Below are 18,284 nucleotides of genomic sequence, written 5' to 3' on the forward strand. Positions count from 1 at the left end.
GGTGGCAAAGGAGAGGGAGCGGGGGGGAGGCCAAAAGCCTACAGCACCCGGTATTCCCAGGCGGTCTCCCATCCAAGTACTAACCAGGCCCGACCCTGCTTAGCTTCCGAGATCAGACGAGATCGGGCGCGTTCAGGGTGGTATGGCCGTAGACGTCGGGCCCGCCGCCGGGCGCCTAGAAGGCGCGCCGCGCCGCGCCGCCCGGGCCCCTGTGCCGCGGGCCCCAGGCCGCTGTCAGGCGCGCGCCCAGAGCCCTGTGACGCGCGGCCCCAGAGCTCTGTGACGCGCGCCCCAGAGCCCTGTGAGGCTCACAAGCCGCCGGCGACCCCCGCCGCCCCCGCGCCCCCAGCGCGCCCCGCCCGCTGCCGCCCGCCCGCCGCGCTCCACCTGCCACCTAGCCGCCGCCGCCGCCGCCGCCGCCGGCTGGCCAGCCAAACCCTGCGGTGCGCTGCCCTGCCGCCCGCCCAGGGCCTGAGAGGCCGCCGGCACCCCGCGGGCGGGGGGCGGGGCGCCAGCCTAGGCGCTCTCCCGCCCCATCCCGGGAGTCTCCAGGCTCCTGCCCGCTCGGCTCGCTCCCGAGGTCGCAGGAGATCGGGCTGCTCCGGGCCGTGCGGCGGGAGGCGTCGCGGCGTCAGGGCCCCCCGGCCCGCGCTCCTCTGAGCCCCCTCCGGCCCGAGGAGCCTCCCAGCCCGGGCCCTGGCCGCCGCTGCTCCGGGCCGGCCCCAAGTGGCCCAAAACCACCCCGAGCCCCCCTCGCGACCAGAGGGCATCGGCGGAACCCCGCCGCCCTCCCTCGGTTCGCGTCGGGGCGGGGGGCGGGGCACCGTTACCCCCACGCCCCCCCACCGAGACTGAGACCCCGCCCACGCTCGTCCCCACCCCCCCCGTGGGGACGCAGGAGAGCTCCTGAGCGAGGGAGCGGAGAGACAGAGCCTCTGAGAGCATCCAAGACACCGACCTGGACAGACACCCACCGGGACAGACACACAGCCACTGACGCTGACACAGAGAGCCTCTGCAGAAGAGGCAGCTTGCCCACGGCAGGGTGGTCGTGCTTGAGCTGGGCCTCAGGCAAGGAGGCAGTGGCCCTGGGGCAGGCAATCACTCCTGGGGCCCTAGGACGCGCAGCCTCGGTCTCAGGAGTCCGGTGCCGCTCGGGCAATGTTGTCTCAGGGGACTCTTCCACTACCTCTGACAGACAGGGCCAGGACCAGGGAGGCGAGAGCGAGGCACCTGAGCGAGGGGACAGGGAACATCTCAGCCAGCCAGATTCACGGTATTTTCGTTGGATGTTTTAGAAACCAAAGTGACTGCAAGATATCCACGAGGAGCCAAACGTCAATATTTCAAGTAAAGGCAGGGCCAGGAAGAAAAAGGGAAAGGATGCCGGTCACGTGGGGCCGGAAAGTTATCAAACTGGGGAAGGGGACTTCTTTGAGAAAAGCAAACAAACAAAGATAAATAAATGAAAAGTGACACGTGGAAACACAGGTGCGGAAACGGACGTTTATTTTGAGTGAGATCACAAGTGAGAACAACGCACTAACTTGATTGAGACACACCACAAACATCAGAAAATCCAGAAGCCGTGGCGTTTTGGATGAACTGCCTGCAGTGCTCCCCTAACCCATTTTCCCCTGTCCTTTTGCAGACGGTCTTCTGAAAACCTTCACCAGGTTCCTGTGGTGTCTCAGCTCCGGAAGAAGTATTTGCTGCTTGTAGCTCTCTGATCCGTTGGGGGCCCCCCGACGGGGGAACGGAATCCATTCTCTCCGACGCGACGCGGTGACGGTGCCGCTGCCAACTGGGTGGGGCGGCCGAGTGAACTGCTCGGGTCTGTCGGGCCCCTAGCGGCTGGGAAGAGGCCGAGGACACAGGGAGCCCACGAGCGCGGAGTCGGGGTCACGCCGGGCCCCAGTGGGCCCTGGGTCCCGGTGGGGGGGGGCCGCGAGGTTGAAGGGCTGGGCTTCCACAGCCTGCTGCCGGCGCCTGGGCGGATGTCGCGCACACGGGCAGCAGCTGGGCAGCGGTGGGGTGGGGCGGGCGCGGAGGCCGGAGGGGCGGCCGGTGTGTCGAGGAGCCGCGCTGGGGCGGTGGCAAAGGAGAGGGAGACGGCGGGAGGCCAAAAGCCTACAGCACCCGGTATTCCCAGGCGGTCTCCCATCCAAGTACTAACCAGGCCCGACCCTGCTTAGCTTCCGAGATCAGACGAGATCGGGCGCGTTCAGGGTGGTATGGCCGTAGACGTCGGGCCCGCCGCCGGGCGGCCCCAAGAAGGCGCGCCGCGCCGCGCCGCCCGGGCCCCTGTGCCGCGGGCCCCCAGGCCGCTGTCAGGCGCGCGCCCAGAGCCCTGTGACGCGCGGCCCCAGAGCTCTGTGACGCGCGCCCCCAGAGCCCTGTGAGGCTCACAAGCCGCCGGCGACCCCCCGCCGCCCCCCCCCCGCGCCCCCCGCGCGCCCCGCCCGCTGCCGCCCGCCCGCCGCGCTCCACCTGCCACCTAGCCGCCGCCGCCGCCGCCGCCGCCGCCGCCGCCGCCGCCGCCGCCGCCGGCTGGCCAGCCAAACCCTGCGGTGCGCTGCCCTGCCGCCCGCCCAGGGCCTGAGAGGCCTCCGGCACCCCGCGGGCGGGGGGCGGGGCGCCAGCCTAGGCGCTCTCCCGCCCCATCCCGGGAGTCTCCAGGCTCCTGCCCGCTCGGCTCGCTCCCGAGGTCGCAGGAGATCGGGCTGCTCCGGGCCGTGCGGCGGGAGGCGTCGCGGCGTCAGGGCCCCCCGGCCCGCGCTCCTCTGAGCCCCCTCCGGCCCGAGGAGCCTCCCAGCCCGGGCCCTGGCCGCCGCTGCTCCCGGGCCGCCCCAACTGGCCCAAAACCACCCCGAGCCCGCCTCGCGACCAGAGGGGATCGGGGGGAACCCGCCCCCCTCCCTCGGTTCGCGTCGGGGCGGGGGGCGGGGCACCGTTACCCCCACGCCCCCCCACCGAGACTGAGACCCCGCCCACGCTCGTCCCCACCCCCCCCGTGGGGACGCAGGAGAGCTCCTGAGCGAGGGAGCGGAGAGACAGAGCCTCTGAGAGCATCCAAGACACCGACCTGGACAGACACGCACCGGGACAGACACACAGACACTGGCGCTGACACAGAGAGCCTCTGCAGAAGAGGCAGCTTGCCCACGGCAGGGTGGTCGTGCTTGAGCTGGGCCTCAGGCAAGGAGGCAGTGGCCCTGGGGCAGGCAATCACTCCTGGGGCCCTAGGGCGCGCAGCCTCGGTCTCAGGAGTCCGGTGCCGCTCGGGCAATGTTGTCTCAGGGGACTCTTCCACTACCTCTGACAGACAGGGCCAGGACCAGGGAGGCGAGGCGAGGCACCTGAGCGAGGGACAGGGAACATCTCAGCCAGCCAGATTCACGGTATTTTCGTTGGATGTTTTAGAAACCAAAGTGACTGCAAGATATCCACGAGGAGCCAAACGTCAATATTTCAAGTAAAGGCAGGGCCAGGAAGAAAAAGGGAAAGGATGCCGGTCACGTGGGGCCGGAAAGTTATCAAACTGGGGAAGGGGACTTCTTTGAGAAAAGCAAACAAACAAAGATAAATAAATGAAAAGTGACACGTGGAAACACAGGTGCGGAAACGGACGTTTATTTTGAGTGAGATCACAAGTGAGAACAACGCACTAACTTGATTGAGACACACCACAAACATCAGAAAATCCAGAAGCCGTGGCGTTTTGGATGAACTGCCTGCAGTGCTCCCCTAACCCATTTTCCCCTGTCCTTTTGCAGACGGTCTTCTGAAAACCTTCACCAGGTTCCTGTGGTGTCTCAGCTCCGGAAGAAGTATTTGCTGCTTGTAGCTCTCTGATCCGTTGGGGGCCCCCCGACGGGGGGACGGAATCCATTCTCTCCGACGCGACGCGGTGACGGTGCCGCTGCCAACTGGGTGGGGCGGCCGAGTGAACTGCTCGGGTCTGTCGGGCCCCTAGCGGCTGGGAAGAGGCCGAGGACACAGGGAGCCCACGAGCGCGGAGTCGGGGTCACGCCGGGCCCCAGTGGGCCCTGGGTCCCGGTGGGGGGGGGCCGCGAGGTTGAAGGGCTGGGCTTCCACAGCCTGCTGCCGGCGCCTGGGCGGATGTCGCGCACACGGGCAGCAGCTGGGCAGCGGTGGGGGTGGGGCGGGCGCGGAGGCCGGAGGGGCGGCCGGTGTGTCGAGGGAGCCGCGCTGGGGGCGGTGGCAAAAGGAGAGGGAGACGGCGGGAGGCCAAAAGCCTACAGCACCCGGTATTCCCAGGCGGTCTCCCATCCAAGTACTAACCAGGCCCGACCCTGCTTAGCTTCCGAGATCAGACGAGATCGGGCGCGTTCAGGGTGGTATGGCCGTAGACGTCGGGCCCGCCGCCGGGCGCCTAGAAGGCGCGCCGAGCCGCGCCCCCCGACCCCCTGTGCCGCGGCCCCCCCGGCCGCTGTCAGGCGCGCGCCCAGAGCCCTGTGACGCGCGGCCCCAAAGCACTGTGACGCGCGCCCCCAGAGCCCTGTGAGGCTCCCAAGCCGCCGGCGACCCCCCGCCGCCCCCCCCCCGCGCGCCCCGCCCGCTGCCGCCCGCCCGCCGCGCTCCACCTGCCACCTAGCCGCCGCCGCCGCCGCCGCCGCCGCCGCCGCCGCCGCCGCCGCCGCCGGCTGGCCAGCCAAACCCTGCGGTGCGCTGCCCTGCCGCCCGCCCAGGGCCTGAGGCCTCCGGCACCCCGCGGGCGGGGCGGGGCGCCAGCCTAGGCGCTCTCCGCCCCATCCCGGGAGTCTCCAGGCTCCTGCCCGCTCGGCTCGCTCCCGAGGTCGCAGGAGATCGGGCTGCTCCGGGCCGTGCGGCGGGAGGCGTCGCGGCGTCAGGGCCCCCCGGCCCGCGCTCCTCTGAGCCCCCTCCGGCCCGAGGAGCCTCCCAGCCCGGGCCCTGGCCGCCGCTGCTCCGGGCCGGCCCCAAGTGGCCCAAAACCACCCCGAGCCCCCCTCGCGACCAGAGGGCATCGGCGGAACCCGCCGCCCTCCCTCGGTTCGCGTCGGGGCGAGGCGAACACCGTTACCCCACGCCCCCCCACCGAGACTGAGACCCCGCCCACGCTCGTCCCCACCCCCCCCGTGGGGACGCAGGAGAGCTCCTGAGCGAGGGAGCGGAGAGACAGAGCCTCTGAGAGCATCCAAGACACCGACCTGGACAGACACCCACCGGGACAGACACACAGCCACTGGCGCTGACACAGAGAGCCTCTGCAGAAGAGGCAGCTTGCCCACGGCAGGGTGGTCGTGCTTGAGCTGGGCCTCAGGCAAGGAGGCAGTGGCCCTGGGGCAGGCAATCACTCCTGGGGCCCTAGGACGCGCAGCCTCGGTCTCAGGAGTCCGGTGCCGCTCGGGCAATGTTGTCTCAGGGGACTCTTCCACTACCTCTGACAGACAGGGCCAGGACCAGGGAGGCGAGAGCGAGGCACCTGAGCGAGGGGACAGGGAACATCTCAGCCAGCCAGATTCACGGTATTTTCGTTGGATGTTTTAGAAACCAAAGTGACTGCAAGATATCCACGAGGAGCCAAACGTCAATATTTCAAGTAAAGGCAGGGCCAGGAAGAAAAAGGGAAAGGATGCCGGTCACGTGGGGCCGGAAAGTTATCAAACTGGGGAAGGGGACTTCTTTGAGAAAAGCAAACAAACAAAGATAAATAAATGAAAAGTGACACGTGGAAACACAGGTGCGGAAACGGACGTTTATTTTGAGTGAGATCACAAGTGAGAACAACGCACTAACTTGATTGAGACACACCACAAACATCAGAAAATCCAGAAGCCGTGGCGTTTTGGATGAACTGCCTGCAGTGCTCCCCTAACCCATTTTCCCCTGTCCTTTTGCAGACGGTCTTCTGAAAACCTTCACCAGGTTCCTGTGGTGTCTCAGCTCCGGAAGAAGTATTTGCTGCTTGTAGCTCTCTGATCCGTTGGGGGCCCCCCGACGGGGGAACGGAATCCATTCTCTCCGACGCGACGCGGTGACGGTGGCGCTGCCAACTGGGTGGGGCGGCCGAGTGAACTGCTCGGGTCTGTCGGGCCCCTAGCGGCTGGGAAGAGGCCGAGGACACAGGGAGCCCACGAGCGCGGAGTCGGGGTCACGCCGGGCCCCAGTGGGCCCTGGGTCCCGGTGGGGGGGGGCCGCGAGGTTGAAGGGCTGGGCTTCCACAGCCTGCTGCCGGCGCCTGGGCGGATGTCGCGCACACGGGCAGCAGCTGGGCAGCGGTGGGGGTGGGGGCGGGCGCGGAGGCCGGAGGGGCGGCCGGTGTGTCGAGGGAGCCGCGCTGGGGGCGGTGGCAAAAGGAGAGGGAGACGGCGGGAGGCCAAAAGCCTACAGCACCCGGTATTCCCAGGCGGTCTCCCATCCAAGTACTAACCAGGCCCGACCCTGCTTAGCTTCCGAGATCAGACGAGATCGGGCGCGTTCAGGGTGGTATGGCCGTAGACGTCGGGCCCGCCGCCGGGCGCCCCTAAGAAGGCGCGCCGCGCCGCGCCGCCCGGGCCCCTGTGCCGCGGGCCCCCAGGCCGCTGTCAGGCGCGCGCCCAGAGCCCTGTGACGCGCGGCCCCAGAGCTCTGTGACGCGCGCCCCCAGAGCCCTGTGAGGCTCACAAGCCGCCGGCGACCCCCCGCCCCCGCGCCCCCGCGCGCCCCGCCCGCTGCCGCCCGCCCGCCGCGCTCCACCTGCCACCTAGCCGCCGCCGCCGCCGCCGCCGCCGGCTGGCCAGCCAAACCCTGCGGGGCGCTGCCCTGCCGCCCGCCCAGGGCCTGAGGGGCCGCCGGCACCCCGCGGGCGGGGGGCGGGGCGCCAGCCTAGGCGCTCTCCCGCCCCATCCCGGGAGTCTCCAGGCTCCTGCCCGCTCGGCTCGCTCCCGAGGTCGCAGGAGATCGGGCTGCTCCGGGCCGTGCGGCGGGAGGCGTCGCGGCGTCAGGGCCCCCCGGCCCGCGCTCCTCTGAGCCCCCTCCGGCCCGAGGAGCCTCCCAGCCCGGGCCCTGGCCGCCGCTGCTCCGGGCCGGCCCCAAGTGGCCCAAAACCACCCCGAGCCCCCCTCGCGACCAGAGGGCATCGGCGGACCCCGCCGCCCTCCCTCGGTTCGCGTCGGGGCGGGGGGCGGGGCACCGTTACCCCCACGCCCCCCCACCGAGACTGAGACCCCGCCCACGCTCGTCCCCACCCCCCCCGTGGGGACGCAGGAGAGCTCCTGAGCGAGGGAGCGGAGAGACAGAGCCTCTGAGAGCATCCAAGACACCGACCTGGACAGACACCCACCGGGACAGACACACAGCCACTGGCGCTGACACAGAGAGCCTCTGCAGAAGAGGCAGCTTGCCCACGGCAGGGTGGTCGTGCTTGAGCTGGGCCTCAGGCAAGGAGGCAGTGGCCCTGGGGCAGGCAATCACTCCTGGGGCCCTAGGACGCGCAGCCTCGGTCTCAGGAGTCCGGTGCCGCTCGGGCAATGTTGTCTCAGGGGACTCTTCCACTACCTCTGACAGACAGGGCCAGGACCAGGGAGACGAGGCGAGGCACCTGAGCGAGGGGACAGGGAACATCTCAGCCAGCCAGATTCACGGTATTTTCGTTGGATGTTTTAGAAACCAAAGTGACTGCAAGATATCCACGAGGAGCCAAACGTCAATATTTCAAGTAAAGGCAGGGCCAGGAAGAAAAAGGGAAAGGATGCCGGTCACGTGGGGCCGGAAAGTTATCAAACTGGGGAAGGGGACTTCTTTGAGAAAAGCAAACAAACAAAGATAAATAAATGAAAAGTGACACGTGGAAACACAGGTGCGGAAACGGACGTTTATTTTGAGTGAGATCACAAGTGAGAACAACGCACTAACTTGATTGAGACACACCACAAACATCAGAAAATCCAGAAGCCGTGGCGTTTTGGATGAACTGCCTGCAGTGCTCCCCTAACCCATTTCCCCTGTCCTTTTGCAGACGGTCTTCTGAAAACCTTCACCAGGTTCCTGTGGTGTCTCAGCTCCGGAAGAAGTATTTGCTGCTTGTAGCTCTCTGATCCGTTGGGGGCCCCCCGACGGGGGAACGGAATCCATTCTCTCCGACGCGACGCGGTGACGGTGGCGCTGCCAACTGGGTGGGGCGGCCGAGTGAACTGCTCGGGTCTGTCGGGCCCCTAGCGGCTGGGAAGAGGCCGAGGACACAGGGAGCCCACGAGCGCGGAGTCGGGGTCACGCCGGGCCCCAGTGGGCCCTGGGTCCCGGTGGGGGGGGGCCGCGAGGTTGAAGGGCTGGGCTTCCACAGCCTGCTGCCGGCGCCTGGGCGGATGTCGCGCACACGGGCAGCAGCTGGGCAGCGGTGGGGGTGGGGGCGGGCGCGGAGGCCGGAGGGGCGGCCGGTGTGTCGAGGGACCCGCGCTGGCGGCGGCGGCAAAGGGAGAGGGAGACGGCGGGAGGCCAAAAGCCTCCAGCACCCGGTATTCCCAGGCGGTCTCCCATCCAAGTACTAACCAGGCCCGACCCTGCTTAGCTTCCGAGATCAGACGAGATCGGGCGCGTTCAGGGTGGTATGGCCGTAGACGTCGGGCCCGCCGCCGGGCGCCCTAGAAGGCGCGCCGCGCCGCGCCGCCCGGGCCCCTGTGCCGCGGGCCCCCAGGCCGCTGTCAGGCGCGCGCCCAGAGCCCTGTGACGCGCGGCCCCAGAGCTCTGTGACGCGCGCCCCCAGAGCCCTGTGAGGCTCACAACCCGCCGGCGACCCCCCGCCGCCCCCCCCCCCGCGCCCCCCGCGCGCCCCGCCCGCTGCCGCCCGCCCGCCGCGCTCCACCTGCCACCTAGCCGCCGCCGCCGCCGCCGCCGCCGCCGCCGCCGCCGCCGCCGCCGCCGGCTGGCCAAACCCTGCGGTGCGCTGCCCTGCCGCCCGCCCAGGGCCTGAGGCCTCCGGCACCCGCGGGCGGGGGCGGGGCGCCAGCCTAGGCGCTCTCCGCCCCATCCCGGGAGTCTCCAGGCTCCTGCCCGCTCGGCTCGCTCCCGAGGTCGCAGGAGATCGGGCTGCTCCGGGCCGTGCGGCGGGAGGCGTCGCGGCGTCAGGGCCCCCCGGCCCGCGCTCCTCTGAGCCCCCTCCGGCCCGAGGAGCCTCCCAGCCCGGGCCCTGGCCGCCGCTGCTCCGGGCCGGCCCCAAGTGGCCCAAAACCACCCCGAGCCCCCCTCGCGACCAGAGGGCATCGGCGGAACCCCGCCGCCCTCCCTCGGTTCGCGTCGGGGCGGGGCACCGTTACCCCCACGCCCCCCCACCGAGACTGAGACCCCGCCCACGCTCGTCCCCACCCCCCCCCGTGGGGACGCAGGAGAGCTCCTGAGCGAGGGAGCGGAGAGACAGAGCCTCTGAGAGCATCCAAGACACCGACCTGGACAGACACCCACCGGGACAGACACACAGCCACTGACGCTGACACAGAGAGCCTCTGCAGAAGAGGCAGCTTGCCCACGGCAGGGTGGTCGTGCTTGAGCTGGGCCTCAGGCAAGGAGGCAGTGGCCCTGGGGCAGGCAATCACTCCTGGGGCCCTAGGACGCGCAGCCTCGGTCTCAGGAGTCCGGTGCCGCTCGGGCAATGTTGTCTCAGGGGACTCTTCCACTACCTCTGACAGACAGGGCCAGGACCAGGGAGACGAGAGCGAGGCACCTGAGCGAGGGGCCAGGGAACATCTCAGCCAGCCAGATTCACGGTATTTTCGTTGGATGTTTTAGAAACCAAAGTGACTGCAAGATATCCACGAGGAGCCAAACGTCAATATTTCAAGTAAAGGCAGGGCCAGGAAGAAAAGGGAAAGGATGCCGGTCACGTGGGGCCGGAAAGTTATCAAACTGGGGAAGGGGACTTCTTTGAGAAAAGCAAACAAACAAAGATAAATAAATGAAAAGTGACACGTGGAAACACAGGTGCGGAAACGGACGTTTATTTTGAGTGAGATCACAAGTGAGAACAACGCACTAACTTGATTGAGACACACCACAAACATCAGAAAATCCAGAAGCCGTGGCGTTTTGGATGAACTGCCTGCAGTGCTCCCCTAACCCATTTCCCCTGTCCTTTTGCAGACGGTCTTCTGAAAACCTTCACCAGGTTCCTGTGGTGTCTCAGCTCCGGAAGAAGTATTTGCTGCTTGTAGCTCTCTGATCCGTTGGGGGCCCCCCGACGGGGGAACGGAATCCATTCTCTCCGACGCGACGCGGTGACGGTGACGCTGCCAACTGGGTGGGGCGGCCGAGTGAACTGCTCGGGTCTGTCGGGCCCCTAGCGGCTGGGAAGAGGCCGAGGACACAGGGAGCCCACGAGCGCGGAGTCGGGGTCACGCCGGGCCCCAGTGGGCCCTGGGTCCCGGTGGGGGGGGGCCGCGAGGTTGAAGGGCTGGGCTTCCACAGCCTGCTGCCGGCGCCTGGGCGGATGTCGCGCACACGGGCAGCAGCTGGGCAGCGGTGGGGGTGGGGGCGGGCGCGGAGGCCGGAGGGGCGGCCGGTGTGTCGAGGGAGCCGCGCTGGGGGCGGTGGCAAAAGGAGAGGGAGACGGCGGGAGGCCAAAAGCCTACAGCACCCGGTATTCCCAGGCGGTCTCCCATCCAAGTACTAACCAGGCCCGACCCTGCTTAGCTTCCGAGATCAGACGAGATCGGGCGCGTTCAGGGTGGTATGGCCGTAGACGTCGGGCCCGCCGCCGGGCGCCCCTAAGAAGGCGCGCCGCGCCGCGCCGCCCGGGCCCCTGTGCCGCGGGCCCCCAGGCCGCTGTCAGGCGCGCCCAGAGCCCTGTGACGCGCGGCCCCAGAGCTCTGTGACGCGCGCCCCCAGAGCCCTGTGAGGCTCACAAGCCGCCGGCGACCCCCCGCCCCGCGCCCCCGCGCGCCCCGCCCGCTGCCGCCCGCCCGCCGCGCTCCACCTGCCACCTAGCCGCCGCCGCCGCCGCCGCCGCCGCCGCCGCCGCCGCCGCCGCCGCCGGCTGGCCAGCCAAACCCTGCGGTGCGCTGCCCTGCCGCCCGCCCAGGGCCTGAGAGGCCTCCGGCACCCCGCGGGCGGGGCGGGGCGCCAGCCTAGGCGCTCTCCGCCCCATCCCGGGAGTCTCCAGGCTCCTGCCCGCTCGGCTCGCTCCCGAGGTCGCAGGAGATCGGGCTGCTCCGGGCCGTGCGGCGGAGGCGTCGCGGCGTCAGGGCCCCCGGCCCGCGCTCCTCTGAGCCCCTCCGGCCCGAGGAGCCTCCCAGCCGGGCCCTGGCCGCCGCTGCTCGGGCCGGCCCCAAGTGGCCCAAAACCACCCCGAGCCCCCCTCGCGACCAGAGGGCATCGGCGGAACCCCGCCGCCCTCCCTCGGTTCGCGTCGGGGCGAGGCGAACACCGTTACCCCCACGCCCCCCCACCGAGACTGAGACCCCGCCCACGCTCGTCCCCACCCCCCCCGTGGGGACGCAGGAGAGCTCCTGAGCGAGGGAGCGGAGAGACAGAGCCTCTGAGAGCATCCAAGACACCGACCTGGACAGACACCCACCGGGACAGACACACAGCCACTGACGCTGACACAGAGAGCCTCTGCAGAAGAGGCAGCTTGCCCACGGCAGGGTGGTCGTGCTTGAGCTGGGCCTCAGGCAAGGAGGCAGTGGCCCTGGGGCAGGCAATCACTCCTGGGGCCCTAGGACGCGCAGCCTCGGTCTCAGGAGTCCGGTGCCGCTCGGGCAATGTTGTCTCAGGGGACTCTTCCACTACCTCTGACAGACAGGGCCAGGACCAGGGAGACGAGGGCGAGGCACCTGAGCGAGGGGACAGGGAACATCTCAGCCAGCCAGATTCACGGTATTTTCGTTGGATGTTTTAGAAACCAAAGTGACTGCAAGATATCCACGAGGAGCCAAACGTCAATATTTCAAGTAAAGGCAGGGCCAGGAAGAAAAAGGGAAAGGATGCCGGTCACGTGGGGCCGGAAAGTTATCAAACTGGGGAAGGGGACTTCTTTGAGAAAAGCAAACAAACAAAGATAAATAAATGAAAAGTGACACGTGGAAACACAGGTGCGGAAACGGACGTTTATTTTGAGTGAGATCACAAGTGAGAACAACGCACTAACTTGATTGAGACACACCACAAACATCAGAAAATCCAGAAGCCGTGGCGTTTTGGATGAACTGCCTGCAGTGCTCCCCTAACCCATTTTCTCCTGTCCTTCTGCAGACGGTCTTCTGAAAACCTTCACCAGGTTCCTGTGGTGTCTCAGCTCCGGAAGAAGTATTTGCTGCTTGTAGCTCTCTGATCCGTTGGGGGCCCCCCGACGGGGGAACGGAATCCATTCTCTCCGACGCGACGCGGTGACGGTGACGCTGCCAACTGGGTGGGGCGGCCGAGTGAACTGCTCGGGTCTGTCGGGCCCCTAGCGGCTGGGAAGAGGCCGAGGACACAGGGAGCCCACGAGCGCGGAGTCGGGGTCACGCCGGGCCCCAGTGGGCCCTGGGTCCCGGTGGGGGGGGGCCGCGAGGTTGAAGGGCTGGGCTTCCACAGCCTGCTGCCGGCGCCTGGGCGGATGTCGCGCACACGGGCAGCAGCTGGGCAGCGGTGGGGGTGGGGCGGGCGCGGAGGCCGGAGGGGCGGCCGGTGTGTCGAGGGAGCCGCGCTGGGGGCGGTGGCAAAAGGAGAGGGAGACGGCGGGAGGCCAAAAGCCTACAGCACCCGGTATTCCCAGGCGGTCTCCCATCCAAGTACTAACCAGGCCCGACCCTGCTTAGCTTCCGAGATCAGACGAGATCGGGCGCGTTCAGGGTGGTATGGCCGTGAGACGTCGGGCCCGCCGCCGGGCGCCTAAGAAGGCCCGCCGCGCCGCCCCGCCCGGGCCCCTGTGCCGCGGGCCCCCAGGCCGCTGTCAGGCGCGCGCCCAGAGCCCTGTGACGCGCGGCCCCAGAGCTCTGTGACGCGCGCCCCCAGAGCCCTGTGAGGCTCACAAGCCGCCGGCGACCCCCCGCCGCCCCCCCCCCCCGCGCCCCCCGCCCGCTGCCGCCCGCCCGCCGCGCTCCACCTGCCACCTAGCCGCCGCCGCCGCCGCCGCCGCCGCCGCCGCCGCCGCTGGCCAAACCCTGCGGTGCGCTGCCCTGCCGCCCGCCCAGGGCCTGAGAGGCCTCCGGCACCCCGCGGGCGGGGGGCGGGGCGCCAGCCTAGGCGCTCTCCCGCCCCATCCCGGGAGTCTCCAGGCTCCTGCCCGCTCGGCTCGCTCCCGAGGTCGCAGGAGATCGGGCTGCTCCGGGCCGTGCGGCGGGAGGCGTGGCGGCGGGAGGGGCCCCCCGCCCGCGCTCCTCTGGGCCCCCCCCGGCCCGAGGAGCCTCCCAGCCCGGGCCCTGGCCGCCGCTGCTCCGGGCCGGCCCCAAGTGGCCCAAAACCACCCCGAGCCCCCCTCGCGACCAGAGGGCATCGGCGGAACCCCGCCGCCCTCCCTCGGTTCGCGTCGGGGCGGGGGGCGGGGCACCGTTACCCCCACGCCCCCCCACCGAGACTGAGACCCCGCCCACGCTCGTCCCCACCCCCCCCGTGGGGACGCAGGAGAGCTCCTGAGCGAGGGAGCGGAGAGACAGAGCCTCTGAGAGCATCCAAGACACCGACCTGGACAGACACCCACCGGGACAGACACACAGCCACTGACGCTGACACAGAGAGCCTCTGCAGAAGAGGCAGCTTGCCCACGGCAGGGTGGTCGTGCTTGAGCTGGGCCTCAGGCAAGGAGGCAGTGGCCCTGGGGCAGGCAATCACTCCTGGGGCCCTAGGACGCGCAGCCTCGGTCTCAGGAGTCCGGTGCCGCTCGGGCAATGTTGTCTCAGGGGACTCTTCCACTACCTCTGACAGACAGGGCCAGGACCAGGGAGACGAGAGCGAGGCACCTGAGCGAGGGGACAGGGAACATCTCAGCCAGCCAGATTCACGGTATTTTCGTTGGATGTTTTAGAAACCAAAGTGACTGCAAGATATCCACGAGGAGCCAAACGTCAATATTTCAAGTAAAGGCAGGGCCAGGAAGAAAAAGGGAAAGGATGCCGGTCACGTGGGGCCGGAAAGTTATCAAACTGGGGAAGGGGACTTCTTTGAGAAAAGCAAACAAACAAAGATAAATAAATGAAAAGTGACACGTGGAAACACAGGTGCGGAAACGGACGTTTATTTTGAGTGAGATCACAAGTGAGAACAACGCACTAACTTGATTGAGACACACCACAAACATCAGAAAATCCAGAAGCCGTGGCGTTTTGGATGAACTGCCTGCAGTGCTCCCCTAACCCATTTTCCCCTGTCCTTTTGCAGACGGTCTTCTGAAAACCTTCACCAGGTTCCTGTGGTGTCTCAGCTCCGGAAGAAGTATTTGCTGCTTGTAGCTCTCTGATCCGTTGGGGGCCCCCCGACGGGGGAACGGAATCCATTCTCTCCGACGCGACGCGGTGACGGTGACGCTGCCAACTGGGTGGGGCGGCCGAGTGAACTGCTCGGGTCTGTCGGGCCCCTAGCGGCTGGGAAGAGGCCGAGGACACAGGGAGCCCACGAGCGCGGAGTCGGGGTCACGCCGGGCCCCAGTGGGCCCTGGGTCCCGGGGGGGGGCCGCGAGGTTGAAGGGCTGGGCTTCCACAGCCTGCTGCCGGCGCCTGGGCGGATGTCGCGCACACGGGCAGCAGCTGGGCAGCGGTGGGGTGGGGCGGGCGCGGAGGCCGGAGGGGCGGCCGGTGTGTCGAGGGAGCCGCGCTGGGGGCGGTGGCAAAAGGAGAGGGAGACGGCGGGAGGCCAAAAGCCTACAGCACCCGGTATTCCCAGGCGGTCTCCCATCCAAGTACTAACCAGGCCCGACCCTGCTTAGCTTCCGAGATCAGACGAGATCGGGCGCGTTCAGGGTGGTATGGCCGTAGACGTCGGGCCCGCCGCCGGGCGCCCCTAAGAAGGCGCGCCGCGCCGCGCCGCCCGGGCCCCTGTGCCGCGGGCCCCCAGGCCGCTGTCAGGCGCGCGCCCAGAGCCCTGTGACGCGCGGCCCCAGAGCTCTGTGACGCGCGCCCCCAGAGCCCTGTGAGGCTCACAAGCCGCCGGCGACCCCCCGCCGCCCCCCCCCCGCGCCCCCCGCGCGCCCCGCCCGCTGCCGCCCGCCCGCCGCGCTCCACCTGCCACCTAGCCGCCGCCGCCGCCGCCGCCCGCTGGCCAGCCAAACCCTGCGGTGCGCTGCCCTGCCGCCCGCCCAGGGCCTGAGAGGCCTCCGGCACCCCGCGGGCGGGGGGCGGGGCGCCAGCCTAGGCGCTCTCCCGCCCCATCCCGGGAGTCTCCAGGCTCCTGCCCGCTCGGCTCGCTCCCGAGGTCGCAGGAGATCGGGCTGCTCCGGGCCGTGCGGCGGGAGGCGTCGCGGCGTCAGGGCCCCCCGGCCCGCGCTCCTCTGAGCCCCCTCCGGCCCGAGGAGCCTCCCAGCCCGGGCCCTGGCCGCCGCTGCTCCGGGCCGGCCCCAAGTGGCCCAAAACCACCCCGAGCCCCCCTCGCGACCAGAGGGCATCGGCGGAACCCCGCCGCCCTCCCTCGGTTCGCGCCGGGGGCGGGGGCGGGGCACCGTTACCCCCACGCCCCCCCACCGAGACTGAGACCCCGCCCACGCTCGTCCCCACCCCCCCCGTGGGGACGCAGGAGAGCTCCTGAGCGAGGGAGCGGAGAGACAGAGCCTCTGAGAGCATCCAAGACACCGACCTGGACAGACACCCACCGGGACAGACACACAGCCACTGACGCTGACACAGAGAGCCTCTGCAGAAGAGGCAGCTTGCCCACGGCAGGGTGGTCGTGCTTGAGCTGGGCCTCAGGCAAGGAGGCAGTGGCCCTGGGGCAGGCAATCACTCCTGGGGCCCTAGGACGCGCAGCCTCGGTCTCAGGAGTCCGGTGCCGCTCGGGCAATGTTGTCTCAGGGGACTCTTCCACTACCTCTGACAGACAGGGCCAGGACCAGGGAGACGAGAGCGAGGCACCTGAGCGAGGGGACAGGGAACATCTCAGCCAGCCAGATTCACGGTATTTTCGTTGGATGTTTTAGAAACCAAAGTGACTGCAAGATATCCACGAGGAGCCAAACGTCAATATTTCAAGTAAAGGCAGGGCCAGGAAGAAAAAGGGAAAGGATGCCGGTCACGTGGGGCCGGAAAGTTATCAAACTGGGGAAGGGGACTTCTTTGAGAAAAGCAAACAAACAAAGATAAATAAATGAAAAGTGACACGTGGAAACACAGGTGCGGAAACGGACGTTTATTTTGAGTGAGATCACAAGTGAGAACAACGCACTAACTTGATTGAGACACACCACAAACATCAGAAAATCCAGAAGCCGTGGCGTTTTGGATGAACTGCCTGCAGTGCTCCCTAACCCATTTTCCCTGTCCTTTTGCAGACGGTCTTCTGAAAACCTTCACCAGGTTCCTGTGGTGTCTCAGCTCCGGAAGAAGTATTTGCTGCTTGTAGCTCTCTGATCCGTTGGGGGCCCCCCGACGGGGGAACGGAATCCATTCTCTCCGACGCGACGCGGTGACGGTGACGCTGCCAACTGGGTGGGGCGGCCGAGTGAACTGCTCGGGTCTGTCGGGCCCTAGCGGCGGGGAAGAGGCCGAGGACACAGGGAGGCCACGAGCGGGGAGTCGGGTCACGCCGGGCCCCAGTGGGCCCTGGGTCCCGGTGGGGCCGCGAGGTTGAAGGGCTGGGCTTCCACAGCCTGCTGCCGGCGCCTGGGCGGATGTCGCGCACACGGGCAGCAGCTGGGCAGCGGTGGGGGGGGGGGCGGGCGCGGAGGCCGGAGGGGCGGCCGGTGTGTCGAGGGAGCCGCGCTGGGGGCGGTGGCAAAAGGAGAGGGAGACGGCGGGAGGCCAAAAGCCTACAGCACCCGGTATTCCCAGGCGGTCTCCCATCCAAGTACTAACCAGGCCCGACCCTGCTTAGCTTCCGAGATCAGACGAGATCGGGCGCGTTCAGGGTGGTATGGCCGTAGACGTCGGGCCCGCCGCCGGGCGCCCCTAAGAAGGCGCGCCGCGCCGCGCCGCCCGGGCCCCTGTGCCGCGGGCCCCCAGGCCGCTGTCAGGCGCGCGCCCAGAGCCCTGTGACGCGCGGCCCCAGAGCTCTGTGACGCGCGCCCCCAGAGCCCTGTGAGGCTCACAAGCCGCCGGCGACCCCCCGCCGCCCCCCCCCCCCGCGCCCCCCGCCCGCTGCCGCCCGCCCGCCGCGCTCCACCTGCCACCTAGCCGCCGCCGCCGCCGCCGCCGCCGCCGCCGCCGCCGCCGCCGGCCGGCCCGCCAAACCCTGCGGTGCGCTGCCCTGCCGCCCGCCCAGGGCCTGAGAGGCCTCCGGCACCCCGCGGGCGGGGGGCGGGGCGCCAGCCTAGGCGCTCTCCCGCCCCATCCCGGGAGTCTCCAGGCTCCTGCCCGCTCGGCTCGCTCCCGAGGTCGCAGGAGATCGGGCTGCTCCGGGCCGTGCGGCGGGAGGCGTCGCGGCGTCAGGGCCCCCCGGCCCGCGCTCCTCTGAGCCCCCTCCGGCCCGAGGAGCCTCCCAGCCCGGGCCCTGGCCGCCGCTGCCCCGGGCCGGCCCCAAGTGGCCCAAAACCACCCCGAGCCCCCCTCGCGACCAGAGGGCATCGGCGGAACCCCGCCGCCCTCCCTCGGTTCGCGTCGGGGCGGGGGGCGGGGCACCGTTACCCCCACGCCCCCCCACCGAGACTGAGACCCCGCCCACGCTCGTCCCCACCCCCCCCGTGGGGACGCAGGAGAGCTCCTGAGCGAGGGAGCGGAGAGACAGAGCCTCTGAGAGCATCCAAGACACCGACCTGGACAGACACCCACCGGGACAGACACACAGCCACTGACGCTGACACAGAGAGCCTCTGCAGAAGAGGCAGCTTGCCCACGGCAGGGTGGTCGTGCTTGAGCTGGGCCTCAGGCAAGGAGGCAGTGGCCCTGGGGCAGGCAATCACTCCTGGGGCCCTAGGACGCGCAGCCTCGGTCTCAGGAGTCCGGTGCCGCTCGGGCAATGTCCACTACCTCTGACAGACAGGGCCAGGACCAGGGAGACGAGAGCGAGGCACCTGAGCGAGGGGACAGGGAACATCTCAGCCAGCCAGATTCACGGTATTTTCGTTGGATGTTTTAGAAACCAAAGTGACTGCAAGATATCCACGAGGAGCCAAACGTCAATATTTCAAGTAAAGGCAGGGCCAGGAAGAAAAAGGGAAAGGATGCCGGTCACGTGGGGCCGGAAAGTTATCAAACTGGGGAAGGGGACTT

The 18,284-nt window shown here is 68.8% G+C and overlaps 9 non-coding genes across 9 annotated transcripts; all 9 read right to left on the reverse strand.

The window, feature by feature from the left end:
- Positions 1-35: 35 nt before the first annotated feature.
- On the reverse strand, positions 36-154 carry LOC147916788 (5S ribosomal RNA). Its single transcript, XR_015552617.1, has one exon. It is a non-coding gene; the product is annotated as a 5S ribosomal RNA (ribosomal RNA).
- Positions 155-2,127: 1,973 nt separating this feature from the next.
- On the reverse strand, positions 2,128-2,246 carry LOC147916789 (5S ribosomal RNA). Its single transcript, XR_015552618.1, has one exon. It is a non-coding gene; the product is annotated as a 5S ribosomal RNA (ribosomal RNA).
- Positions 2,247-4,256: 2,010 nt separating this feature from the next.
- Positions 4,257-4,375, reverse strand: LOC147916790 (5S ribosomal RNA). Its single transcript, XR_015552619.1, has one exon. It is a non-coding gene; the product is annotated as a 5S ribosomal RNA (ribosomal RNA).
- Positions 4,376-6,366: 1,991 nt separating this feature from the next.
- Positions 6,367-6,485, reverse strand: LOC147916791 (5S ribosomal RNA). Its single transcript, XR_015552620.1, has one exon. It is a non-coding gene; the product is annotated as a 5S ribosomal RNA (ribosomal RNA).
- A 1,977-nt stretch (positions 6,486-8,462) lies between these two features.
- LOC147916792 (5S ribosomal RNA) lies at positions 8,463-8,581 on the reverse strand. Its single transcript, XR_015552631.1, has one exon. It is a non-coding gene; the product is annotated as a 5S ribosomal RNA (ribosomal RNA).
- A 1,995-nt stretch (positions 8,582-10,576) lies between these two features.
- LOC147916793 (5S ribosomal RNA) lies at positions 10,577-10,695 on the reverse strand. Its single transcript, XR_015552621.1, has one exon. It is a non-coding gene; the product is annotated as a 5S ribosomal RNA (ribosomal RNA).
- Positions 10,696-12,684: 1,989 nt separating this feature from the next.
- Positions 12,685-12,803, reverse strand: LOC147916794 (5S ribosomal RNA). Its single transcript, XR_015552632.1, has one exon. It is a non-coding gene; the product is annotated as a 5S ribosomal RNA (ribosomal RNA).
- Positions 12,804-14,786: 1,983 nt separating this feature from the next.
- On the reverse strand, positions 14,787-14,905 carry LOC147916795 (5S ribosomal RNA). The gene has a single exon (XR_015552623.1). It is a non-coding gene; the product is annotated as a 5S ribosomal RNA (ribosomal RNA).
- A 1,977-nt stretch (positions 14,906-16,882) lies between these two features.
- LOC147916796 (5S ribosomal RNA) lies at positions 16,883-17,001 on the reverse strand. Its single transcript, XR_015552624.1, has one exon. It is a non-coding gene; the product is annotated as a 5S ribosomal RNA (ribosomal RNA).
- Between the last annotated feature and the right edge of the window lie 1,283 nt (positions 17,002-18,284).

This window comes from Ceratotherium simum, chromosome 6, assembly GCF_057802395.1.
Source record: "Ceratotherium simum simum isolate JZ-2026a chromosome 6, ASM5780239v1, whole genome shotgun sequence".
Lineage (NCBI taxonomy): Eukaryota > Metazoa > Chordata > Mammalia > Perissodactyla > Rhinocerotidae > Ceratotherium > Ceratotherium simum.